This window comes from Canis lupus, chromosome 10, assembly GCF_011100685.1.
Source record: "Canis lupus familiaris isolate Mischka breed German Shepherd chromosome 10, alternate assembly UU_Cfam_GSD_1.0, whole genome shotgun sequence".
Taxonomy (NCBI): Eukaryota; Metazoa; Chordata; class Mammalia; order Carnivora; family Canidae; genus Canis; species Canis lupus.
In genome coordinates, this window is record NC_049231.1 from 4,721,631 (window position 1) to 4,734,466 (window position 12,836).

Consider the following 12,836-nt stretch of genomic DNA (forward strand, 5'->3'; position numbering starts at 1 on the left):
GTGCCCTCCTTAATCCCCATCACCTATTTCACACATCCCCTTAGCCCCTTCCCTCTGTAACCACCAGTTTGTTCTCTGTAGTTAAGAGTCTGTTTCTTGGTTTGCCTCTCTCTCTCTCTCTCTCTCTCTCTCTCTCTCTCTCCCTCTCTCTCTCTCCATGCATTTATTTATTTTTAGACAGAGAATGGGGGAAGGGACAGAGGGACAGAATCTTAAGCAGATTCCCCTCTGAGTGTGCAGCATGACATAGGGCTCAATCTCATGACCTTTAAGATCATGAGAAGAAATCATGAGCCAGAAGTTTAACTGACTAAGCCACACCAAAGCACCCCTTTCTTCCTTTTTTTCCCTCTATGCTCATTTATGTGTGTTTTTTCTTCTTAAATTCCACATATGAGTGAAATCATATGGTACTTGTCTTTCTCTGACTGACTTATTTTGCTTAGCATAATACTCTGTAGCTCAAACCATGTTGTTGCAAATGGCAAGGTTGTGTTCTTTTTTTTTTTGGCTGTGTAATATTATATTATCTATTACATATAACATATATAATAGAATTTTTATATATGTAAATATATAAACTTATATATAATAAAATATGGCTCAGCCATAAAATATAGAATGAAATCTTGCCATTTGATTATACACACACATACACATATACCACCCCTTTATCCACTCATCAATCGGTGGGCGCTTGGGCTGTTTCCGTAGTTTGGCTATTGTATATAATCCTGGTATAAACATAATGACACAAAAATAGACAAAGATCAATAGAGCAGAATAAAAACCCAAAAAGAAACCCATAACTATATAGTCTATTAATCTTCAACAAAGCAGGAAGGGATAAACAATGGGGAAAAGACTATCTCTTCAACAAATGTGTTGGGAAAACTAGACAGCAACATGCACAAGAATGAAACTAGACTACCTTCTTGCACCATACCCCAAAATAAATTCAAAGTGTCTTTAAGACTTAAATGAGAGACTTGAAACCATTAAAATCCTAAAGGAGAACACAGGTAGTAACCACCTTGACATTGGCTGTTGCAACTTCTTACTAGAAATGTCTCCTGAGGCAAGGGAAACAAAAGCAAAAATAAACTATGGGACCTCATCAAAATAAAAGGCTTCTACACAGAGATGACAACAATCAACAAAACTAAAAGAGGGCAATCTACAGAATGGGAGATACTTGCAAGTGATATATTTGATGAAGGGTTAGTATCCAAAATATATAGAGAAGTTATAAAACTCAACACCCAAAACCCAACTAATTCAATTAAGAAATGAACAGAAGACATTAATAGACATTTTTCCAAAGAAGACCTACAGATGGCCAATAGACACATGAAAAGATGGGCAGCATCGCTGATCATCAGGGAAATACCAATCAAAACTATAATAAAATATTACCTCACACCTGTCAGAATGGCTAAAATCAACAACACAAGGAACAACTTCTTACTGAAAATATAGACCAGAGTGCATGACAACCATAGTCAATAGTAATTGATTTCAAAATTTATTGAGTGCATGATAACTTGCAAATTTTTATTTTAAATGGAGATTTTAAATAGAAAATGGCATGGTCAGAAGTGTGTTTTATTTTTTAAAATAATTTATTTTTAGAACAATTTTATATTTGCAGAAAAAAATTTGAAGGGAACACAAATGGTTCCTATTTACTCCATAGCCAATTTCCTCTATTATTGCCATTTCACATTAGCATGATTCATTATTATAATTCATGAGCCAATATTGATACATTATTAACAAGATTCATTCTTTATGCAGATGTTTTTTGTTTTTACCTAATGTCCTAATGTCCTTTTTCTGTTTTAGGACCCTTATTCAGGTATCCCTATTATATTTAATTTTCATGTCTCCTTAGGCTATGTTAGGCTGGAATATTTTACACAAATTTTCCTTGCATTTTATGACTTTGACAGTTTGGAGAATTAATGGTCAGGAAATTGGTATGATGACCCCCTGTAGGAATTTTCTTATATTATTCTCATGATTAGGCTGGGTGTGGGGGATGTAGGGAGGAGGATCATAGAAGCAGAGTGCCATTTTTATCATATTATATCAAGAGAATATTCTATCAACATGATTTATAACTATTGATGTTGACCTTGATCACCTGGACAAGGTAATATTTGCCAGGTTTCTCCACTTTAGTTACTCATCCCTACTTCCCATACTGTACTCTTGCTTGGATGGAAGTCATTACCCAGACATAACAAGTGAGAAGCTAGTCTTCCTCTCCTTTAAGATGGATTATCTATCTAAGTTATTTCTTTTGCAGTGAAGATTTGTTTCTTCATTTGTTAAACTAATCATTTATTTAAATCAATATGGAATACTGATGAAGACTCTTCCTGTCTTTATGTAGGTTCTAAATTATACCATTTTCTTTTTCTCTGAAGAACTTATTGTAGTTTTGTTTTGTTTTATTTTGTTTTTTCAGGGAAAGTCTGCTATCAATGAATTACATCAGTTTTGGTTTGTCTGAGAAAGTATTTCTTCTTTACTTTTGCTGGGAGATTTCACTAGACATAGAATAAAAGGTAAGCATTTTTTTTTATCCTTCTTAGTACTTTAAATATTTTATTCAAGTATTTTCTTCCTTGTATGGTTTCTGACTATAAGTCCATTATAATTCTGATTTTTGTTCCTCTACAGGTATTGTGATTTTTTCCCCTTAGACTTCATTCAAGATTTTTCTCTGAATCTTTGGGTTTTTTGCAGTTTGAATATGATATGCCTAGGAAAAGGTGTTTTTGTTTGTTTAATTGGTTGGTTGGTTGGTTAGTTGGTTTTGTTTTGGTTTTTTTTTTTTATTTATTCTGCTTGGTGGTCTCTAAGTTTCCTGGATCTATTAATTTATGTCTGTTAGTCTTTTTGTCAGTTAATGTCCATTAGTACTTTTGAAAAATTCTTGGCTATTAACATTTCAGATATTTCTTCTGCTCTATCCTCTTTTTCTATTTATATTGTTATTGCACATGTTGAGATTGTCCCACAATTCTTGGATACTCTATTCTCTTTATGTTTCAAAATAATGAAAAAATAGAAAAAAAAGGAAAAATATGTCAAAAAATTAAAGGTTGGCATAAGTAACTCAGTGTGTCATTAAGAAAATATAAAATAATATATCCAAGTATGTTTGTAGGATGCATTGCCATGATGGCAATGGGGATAAAGTAACAAAAACAATAATGAATCTGTCTGTTATTATGACTGACTGCAAAGACATGTTTACAAAACATAAAGACGCTTATTTTTTGAGATAAAATATGTTAGTAAGTTTCCACTTTTATGTATTCATTCCTTCATTCAATAGCATCCTATAGGGCATGTATTAAAGTGCAGGGAATTTGCTCAATCTAAGGATAAAAATATAAAAACTCATTCCCTGCCTCCAACTTTGAAGAACTCAAATTTTAAAAAGTGACAGACATAAAAAAGAAAGCTAATAAAAACAATAAAAATTTGAAAATTAAATTATGTGTTTGTTGTAGAACATAAAAGAAAGACCACATATTGTTGCTAGGAAATTTGGAGACAAATTAGAAAAGCTGGCTATTAAGTTTCCTGAAGAATGGATCAGAATTTTATGATACGGACAAGGATAGGACATAAGATTTGTTAAAACAAGTAAGACAGCTCAATATAATTATGAGCTATGAGTTGTATAGTATTTCTGAATTTTAGAGGGAAGAAGGAGAGTTATAAAAAGTGAACCAGAAATGTAAACAGGGTGGGCGGATAAGGTAACTGGGTGATGGGCGTTAAGGAGAGCACACAGTGAGATGAGCACTGGGTGTTACACTATATGTTGGCAAATTGAATTCAAATTAAAAAAAAAGTGTAAACAAAGATCAATTCATGCAGGGCTTTCTACAATTGTATACCAAGGAAATTCAACATGACTGTTACTGCATACGTTTCTGGAAACTCTGGTGGTGTGGTTCCAGTATAATTATTTTTGTAAGAGGACTGAAGTTTCTCTTTAACTTGAATCAAGAAAGAGGCTTGAAAATTTTGATGTCCCAAAAAAAGCTAGTTGTCAAACAAGAGCTAGTAATCAGTAGGACATATTGTCTATATCTCAAGACTTTGAGAGAAGTTTTAGGGAACTCCAAGTATCCTGGGCTTCAAAACAACTCCAAAATATTTCCCACTCAGTCTTTGCTTCAGAACACAGTCTTTACCTGAAAAAGGCATTCCCTTCATTGTAGAGGAAATTACAACTTGCCCTCACGCCCACCTACAGAACTTGTGGAGCAAGAAAGCAAGCTTCCAAATAGTAAGATGCACAAATACCAGAGGGTAGTTATTAAGCCCACTAATATACAACAGCCTATATCCTCAGTGAAGTCTTTGAGAAGCTAATAAAAGTATTTATATTAAATCACATGATCTCTAGAATTTCTTGCAGGAGATTGATTGCATTAATTTATTGACCAAAAGAGCAATTCAGAAAATCTTCTTTAACACTATTAAAAAGGCAATATTTTGAAGCAAATTAATTTTTGTAATTATCTGAATACATTTCTAAGAGAACTGCCTGTAAGATAAAACTTTTACAACTAATTCCTTTCACTGAAACTTTTTTATGCATCTAAAATTTAATCTAATGAACAAAAACCCTCTTATTATCCATGCTTAATCATTCATGCATCCGAATATGGAAAATCCGTTTTGATATTTTAATGATAAAATCAAATGTATGCAGCATGCAAAGCAGATCGGGTTGAAGCATTTTATTACATACAGATGTTTTGGTACCAATTTGGAGGTATTTCTTTCTGTAATACCTAGTGATATAATTTTATAGTTTATTGCTGAACATTCCATTAAATCATAAAATAATAATAATTCAATTAAATCATCAAAGAATATATTGTGATAATTTAAATTATGTCTTAACAGTCTCATTAATATAATTAGTCTTAGATAACAAACATGATTGGGTCCCAGTAAGAGATGAGATTTAATTGGCTCATTTCCATAATTGGAGCTATCCAATTTAACTTATAATTTTTCTTTTTTAAAAATACAGTTGTTTAATTTTCACAGAATAAGCCTTCTGAATTAGATATGAGAAGTAGAATTATGGCGAAAACTTAAGCATTAGTTTCCATTTATCCCTGAGATCAAACCCAATAGACCTGCTCCTTAATTTTAATTACTGATCCATGCATGTTGTACACATTTTGCCTGTGGCATTTCTAGACAATTCAGCTCTGCCTACATTTGGGGTTTTAGTCTTTAAGAAACAAAAAGGTATTCCTCCTCATGTGGATATTAAATTAATAAAATCAAGACTAAAAGACAACCTACAGAATGGGAGAAGATATTTGCAAATGACATATCAGATAAAGGGCTAGTTTCCAAGATCTATAAAGAACTTCTTAAACTCAACACCAAAGAAACCAACAATCCAATCATGAAATGGGCAAAAGACATGAAGAGAAATCTCACAGAGGAAGACATAGACATGGCCAACATGCATATGAGAAAATGCTCTGCATCACTTGCCATCAGGGAAATACAAATCCAAACCACAGTGAGATACCACCTCACACCAGTGAGAATGGGGAAAATTAACAAGGCAGGAAACCACAAATGTTGGAGAGGATGCGGAGAAAGGGGAACCCTCTTACACTGTTGGTGGGAATGTGAACTGGTGCAGCCACTCTGGAAAACTGTGTGGAGGTTCCTCAAAGAGTTAAAAATAGACCTGCCCTACAACCCAGCAATTCCACTGTTGGGGATTTACCCCAAAGATACACATGCAATGAAACGCGGGGAGACCTGTACCCCGATGTTTACAGCAGCAATGGCCACAATAGCCAAACTGTGGAAGGAGCCTCGGTGTCCATCAAAAGATGAATGGATAAAGAAGATGTGGTTTATGTATACAATGGAATATTACTCAGCTATTAGAAATGACAAATACCCACCATTTGCTTCAACGTGGATGGAACTGGAGGGTATTATGCTGAGTGAAGTCAGTCAGTCGGAGAAGGACAAACATTATATGTTCTCATTCATTTGGGGAATATAAATAATAGTGAAAGGGAATATAAGGGAAGGGAGAAGAAATGTGTGAGAAATATCAGAAAGGGAGACAGAACGTAAAGACTGCTAACTCTGGGAAACGAACTAGGGGTGGTAGAAGGGGAGGAGGGCAGGGGGTGGGAGTGAATGGGTGACGGGCACTGGGGGTTATTCTGTATGTTAGTAAATTGAACACCAATAAAAATAAATTTAAAAAAATAAATAAAATCAAGTCATAGCTTTCTAAAACTGCAATATTTTGAACTTAATTTCCAAAATGCAATATTGGTTCTGCTACCTCTGGTAATTTAGAATTTAATATGTATAGTTTTCTGATTGCTGAAGTTAACACAAAACCCTTTTAGAAGCTGTCTGGCCTGATTCAACATCACTGAAGTTTTTAGCCATGTTCTCTGAAATGAAACGTTGAGCCAATTCACTAAGGAGAGTAGTAGGGGACCCAGGACGTGGCTTACTTCAGAGTGCTTCATCCATAAGCATTTAAAGAGACCTATAGGAAGTGACTTAAGATTTAGGAGAGCATCACATTAAAAAGTATCACTCAGGAACGCCACCACTAGATTTGTGCTAAGGAATATGTGGTTATCTAAATATACCAACCAAAGTGGTAAATTTGGGACCAAAACATACATATGCCCTTCCTATTTTCTAAGTGAAGATACAGTGTTTTCTTAAATACTACCTCCAGAACCAAGTTAAAATATCAGATAATTTCACCTTCTTTGATATATCTTGCCAAAACTTCCATTTTTGAAAAAGCTTCAGTGCTTGAGAAATAGTAATACTAATACAAAAAAAAAAGTCTGTTGAACTCTTACTATGTTCCAGAAAATGTTTTAAATATCTTAGATATCAAACACAATCTTTTTTTTAATAGTTTATTTATTTATTCATGAAAGACACAGAGAAAAGCAGAGACACAGGCAGAGGGAGAGCAGGCTCCATGCAGGGGAGCCTGATGTGGGACTTGATCCCTAGACCCCAGGATCATGACCTGAGCCCAAGGCAGACCCTCAACTGCTGAGCCACCCAGGTGCCCCTAAACCTTTGTCATCTCTACCCTATCCTGCTTCTCTTTCTGCTCTTTATTCTCCATTGGTTACATTCCCTGCAGCGACAGGGGAACAAAGGCCTTGCTTCCGTGAATCTTTTCCATCTCTGGTTTCTGTTTTCTGTTCTCATCATTTCCATCAGATTCCTAATATTTTTCCTGTGTGTATGAAAAAAGACCAAACCCTAAGAGGTATACAAAATAGTTCAAGGGATATTCCTCTGAATTTAAAAAGCCAGATGGTCAACGAAAGACTTCTATAGGGAAGTGAGTTAAATTGTCTTTCATGTGTACAAGTTTATATTTATAGCTTTGGATCAGAGTAAACACAACTTAGCCTATTGCTTGACAAAGTGAAATCAAAATTTTAAATTCTGCACATTTAACTTAGATACACAACAAATGAAATTTTGTTAAAAACAAATAATTTAATTTAAAAGCGTGTTAACTTGTAGACATTAAGCTAACAACTCATTTGGTGATCAGAAATCTATTTCTGAATAAAGAGGTTACTAAGATATTTATATGATTAATGGTTAATCAGATTATTTAAATTTAAACACTATATAAAATTAATATTATTGCTTATAAGGTCCTGAATTAATTTCCCTCTGTATTTAAGAAGTTTTCTCTCCCAAATTCCTAATGGGCTGTTAGATTTGTACATGAGTCAATTTCAGCATTTGATCCCTAGAAGTCCTACTGATATCAAAATGTGTGCACATATCTTGTAATTTTAATTTTGAAGTATGTATAGTATTAATGTGCAATAATAACAAATACTTATATAGCACATATTAGGTGCTACTTACTACTGGTAAGTAGTTTACTCATATTAACTCCTTTTGCCTTTATAATAACCATATATAATATGTACAGTTTTTAGTTTATAGATGAGAAAACTGGGATATAGAGAGGTTAAAATAATTTGAGGTCACTCAACTAGTAAGAGTGTACCCAAGATTCAAATTAAGGATTGTAGTTCAAGGCAATATTCACTCAGTCACTATTCCCTAATACAGTTCTACATAAATGATATGAATCTGGAACATGAGAGTTTTTAAAGTTGACTGTGGTTGTCTCAAAATACATATTAGGTGTCAATGGGGACTTCTTTTTAAATGTTTGCATTCTCTTCAAACTAAACACTCATCTATAACAACTGTTTCTAACATCTGACTCTTGATCTCAGCTCAGATCTTGATCTCAGAATTGTGAGTTCAAGCCTTGAGTTGGGCTCTATCCTAGGCATAGAGCCTACTTAAGAAAAATAAAAAATGAATAAATAATAAAATAAAATAAAATAAAATAAAATAAAATAAAATAAATAAAATAAATAAATATTATATAGAAAAGGAAGGTACCTGGTTGGCTCAATCGGTTAAGCATAACAACTGTTTCTTTAACTGAAAACCATGTATTAGTATGCCCTTAAAGAAAACTATTTCTAAACCTTCAGGAAATTGAACTTGTTTTTAGAGTCAATATGTTTTTACTTATAGGAAATGCTTGTAGGAAATTATTCAGTGCTTGCCCTTGAGTCATTTTTTTTTTCCTAGAACATAAACTAAAATGAAGTAAATATTAAAATATTATGTACAGTTTTAGGTAAATAATTTCTTAATATTGCACTGTTCATTGTTCTGAATGATGACAAGTATATCAATAATGGAAGTAAAGATAAAAATAATTCTCAAGTAGATATATATCATTTCTGTTTTATGCTGCTGCATAGTATATCATCAAAACCCTAGTGGCTTGAAATGACAAAAACTATTTCTCATGTTTTGGTGTGTTGACTGGATTTACTTGGTGTCTAATAGGGTGTCAGATAGCCAAAAAGCTAAATATGGCCTTACAAGGTTGGCAGTTGGGACTGGCCTCCAGGTGGGAGATCAGCTGGGACCATTATCAGTGGCCTCAGTACTTCTGCACGTGGGCCTGTCTACATGATTTCTTTGACTTCCTCACATCATAATGGTTTAGTTTCAAGAAGGAGCATTTCAAGTATCTGAACGTCAATAAGTAAGCTCTTATCCAGCCTTCACATTCTCAGGCTTGTTCATATTCCCTGGCCATAGTTAGTCACATGGCCAAATCCAAAATCAATATGGGTGGAGACTACAAATGGGCATGAATAGAGGGATATGGCTCATTCAGTGCCATCAAACTAATGACCATTCAATAAGAGAGTAATATTAGCCTTTACCTAATTTTCCATCTCTGCTTTAAACAATGGCAAGTAGAACTGAAAATCTAGACCCTGGGAACCTGGTGGCTCAGTGGTTGAGCATCTGCCTTAGGCTCAGAGTGTGATCCCAGGCTCCCCACAGGGACCCTGCTTCTCCCTCTGCCTATGTCTTTGCGTCTCTCTCTCTGTGTCTGTCATGAATTAATAAATAAAATCTTTGAAAAAAATTAAAGAAAAAATTAAAGAAAAAAATTAAAGAAAATCTAGCCCCTACTGTCTTTGCAGAATCAAAGCTAGCATTATATAGACAGCCTCAGCATGACAATAGTGTGCGGTATTATTTTTCCCATTGAGTCTTTTCCATATTGTAATTTAGGAATGAATATAGACTTCTGTAATGTCCTGTGGAATCTAACTAAATCCCTATCCATTTTTTGAATAATTAGCATTTTGTCTTTACTCTCTTTTCTGACATTTTATCAAATTATCTTAAAATTCATTCCTTCTCTTAGATTCAAGCCTTTTTTCTGAAAACTAAGTCTGCTTATCTAGCTACTGACCTCTGTTAGAAAAGTATCAGAAGCATAGTATATTTGTTTTAGTAAAATTCTAGCAAAAATTCAGTTATACACTTATGTGCTTACTCAGCTTTGGAAGATCCCATTTTCTAATGAAGGATCTGAGTAATTACAATAATTTTTTAAGCAATTATAATGTTTGTGCATTTCTTAGATGCTATACCTTGCCAAATTGGCTACACTTTCAGTATCCATCTAAGCATGTCATCATAAATCTCCAAAAACTTACACCACTCAGGTCATTTATTTTATTGCTACATCACAGGTCTTAGCTATCCCCTCCTTATTTTGATCAGTTTTGACAAATTTATGCATTCATTTAACCATATCCCAAACAAGATTGAGGATATTTCCATAAACCCGAAAAGTTCTCTTATGTTCTTTGCAAGTTATTCCTCACCTGTCACTTTCTCAATCATCCGATTTCTATCCATTATGCACTAGATTCAATGGTATGTTGACTTAACAACTATCTCAAACAACAACAACCCTATTTTGGAAAGTTTGCCAGTTTTTTTTTAAGATTTTATTTATTTATTCATGAGAAACACAGAGAGAGAGAGAGAGAGAGAGGCAGAGACACAGGCAAAGGGAGAAGCAGGCTCCATGCAGGGAGCCCGAAGTGGGACTCGATTCCGGGACTCCGGGATCACGTCCCTGGCCAAAGGCAGGTGCTAAACCCCTGGGCCACCTGAGCTGCCTGTTAGTTGGATGTAAAATCAGATTTGACACCTAGAGTTCTTATCTATGATATTTCTATGAATGTTACTTAAAGAAATAATAGTCAAAATTCTGGTCAATATAGAATGGATCAGCTCTTTTTTTCTTGTGATACCAGCTTATGTTATACTTGACATTATGTTCTATTAAGGTCATTGTTATTTCTCCATTTCTCCATTTTATTCATTGAATACCATATATTATAGGCCAATAGAATAAATCATAAACTCTTTAGTAATATGCATAGTTGACAAAGTTGTTAAATGACAACTGGTTGGTATTTGCCATTCTGAAAATTTGATAATTTGAAGCCAGATTAATGAGTTTTTTTAAATTAAGCAACGATAATTTGAAAGTTTCATTACAAAAATGCTCCTAATGTATAAGGTATTATGGTCATGATCTAATTTTTCCTATTTGCTGGAATAATATTTTGCTTATGAGACTTTAAATATCAAGTCATTTTTATTTCATGTTTTAGAAAAAGGTATTAATCACTTAAAATAATAATTCTATAACATGTGTATATAATTCTGGTACTTGTTATATAGTACATGTCTCTCATGAATAAATAAATAAAATCTTTAAAAATAAATAAATAATCCAACTACCGTTGTGATCATATCATGTCTCCAGATGTTTAAAATAAAAATTTGAAGATTAATTATTAATGTGAATATTCCTGAGGAATCTTAAAAATTTAAAAATAAATTTAATATTAATAATTTTGAGGGGTTCATATAATATACAGTTTTCTATCACTATCCATGTTAAATGAAAATCAGGCCATAAACATATTAAAATGATAATTAATTTATAAATTGCATTTTTAACTTAAGTGTCTCATTAATCTTTTTGGTGATTTTGTGAAAGTATATACCTTGATATATCTTTTCTTTTTTTTTAATTTTTATTTATTTATGATAGTCACAGAGAGAGAGAGAGAGGCAGAGACACACAGGCAGAGGGAGAAGCAGGCTCCATGCACCGGGAGCCCGACGTGGCATTTGATCCCGGGTCTCCAGGATCGCGCCCTGGGCCAAAGGCAGGCGCCAAACCGCTGCACCACCTTGGGATCCCCGATATATCTTTTCTTTACAAGAACTCACCTATATAGAACTAAATTCCCTTTTGTATTTAATAAAGCTATATGTATACATGTAGACATCAGTAAAACTGCGTAAAAAGTGTGAATACATACCTGGAAATAAAATTTTAATCTGATTTCCATTGAAAGGGATATATACCTACACTTGGCCTGCCCAGTTTAAGCAAACTAGTTATATAGTAGAAAATATGACATATCAAAAAATGCTTTGGCACATGGGAAGGCTGAAACCAGATGGAGGGGGATTTGTTTTTATTTTTCCGAATGAATATTTGTAATATATTTTGCTGGAAGAGATTCTTAAATCAATGTATAGTTTGTATGTCTATTCCAAATATATATTAGGTATTATAGCAGAATTTTCTAAAGGAAAGAATATGGAAAGAAAAGATATTTGATTGATAGGAGTTTTCCAGATTACTCAGAATTGAATTTTTTCTTTATCTGCTATTGTAGTAGTATTTTTTTCTCAAATTCCATTATGGGAATAGAAATAGGTATCCAACAAAATATAATGAAGCCTATAGATAGAAATTACATTGCAGTAATCATTCTAGAGATACTAGTAGGCACAACCATTGACCTTTTTTTAAAAAAATATTATTAGAAATATAAAGGGCAGCCTTTTGTTTAATAGCAACTTTTGACATTTATTACTTTGCTTCTAACCATTCTTTTTCTCTTCCATTTATCAAGTTATAAGTGTATCATCTATCTTCTTGAATATTGTATTATCACTAATATTCTAACTGGTTCTTATTTCTTCTGCTCTAAATGCATAGGGTTCTAATACAACGTCATTGAATAATGAGCACAATATTGTGTTTGTATAGCTAGTATTTCCAATAATAGCAGTAAGTTTTTCTATTCAATGGGAGATAAGCTATAGCTTAAAAAAATAAAACAAATTAAAGTATGTATATGCCTGGCCCTCCAGTGCTTTATGTGTTCTTTTTTTAAAAAAAGATTTTATTTATTTATTCATGAGAGACACACCGAGAGGCAGAGACACAGGCAGAGGGAGAAGCAGGCTTCACGCAGGGAGCCCGGTGTGAGACTTGATCCCAGGTCTCCAGGATCACTGAGCCACCCGGG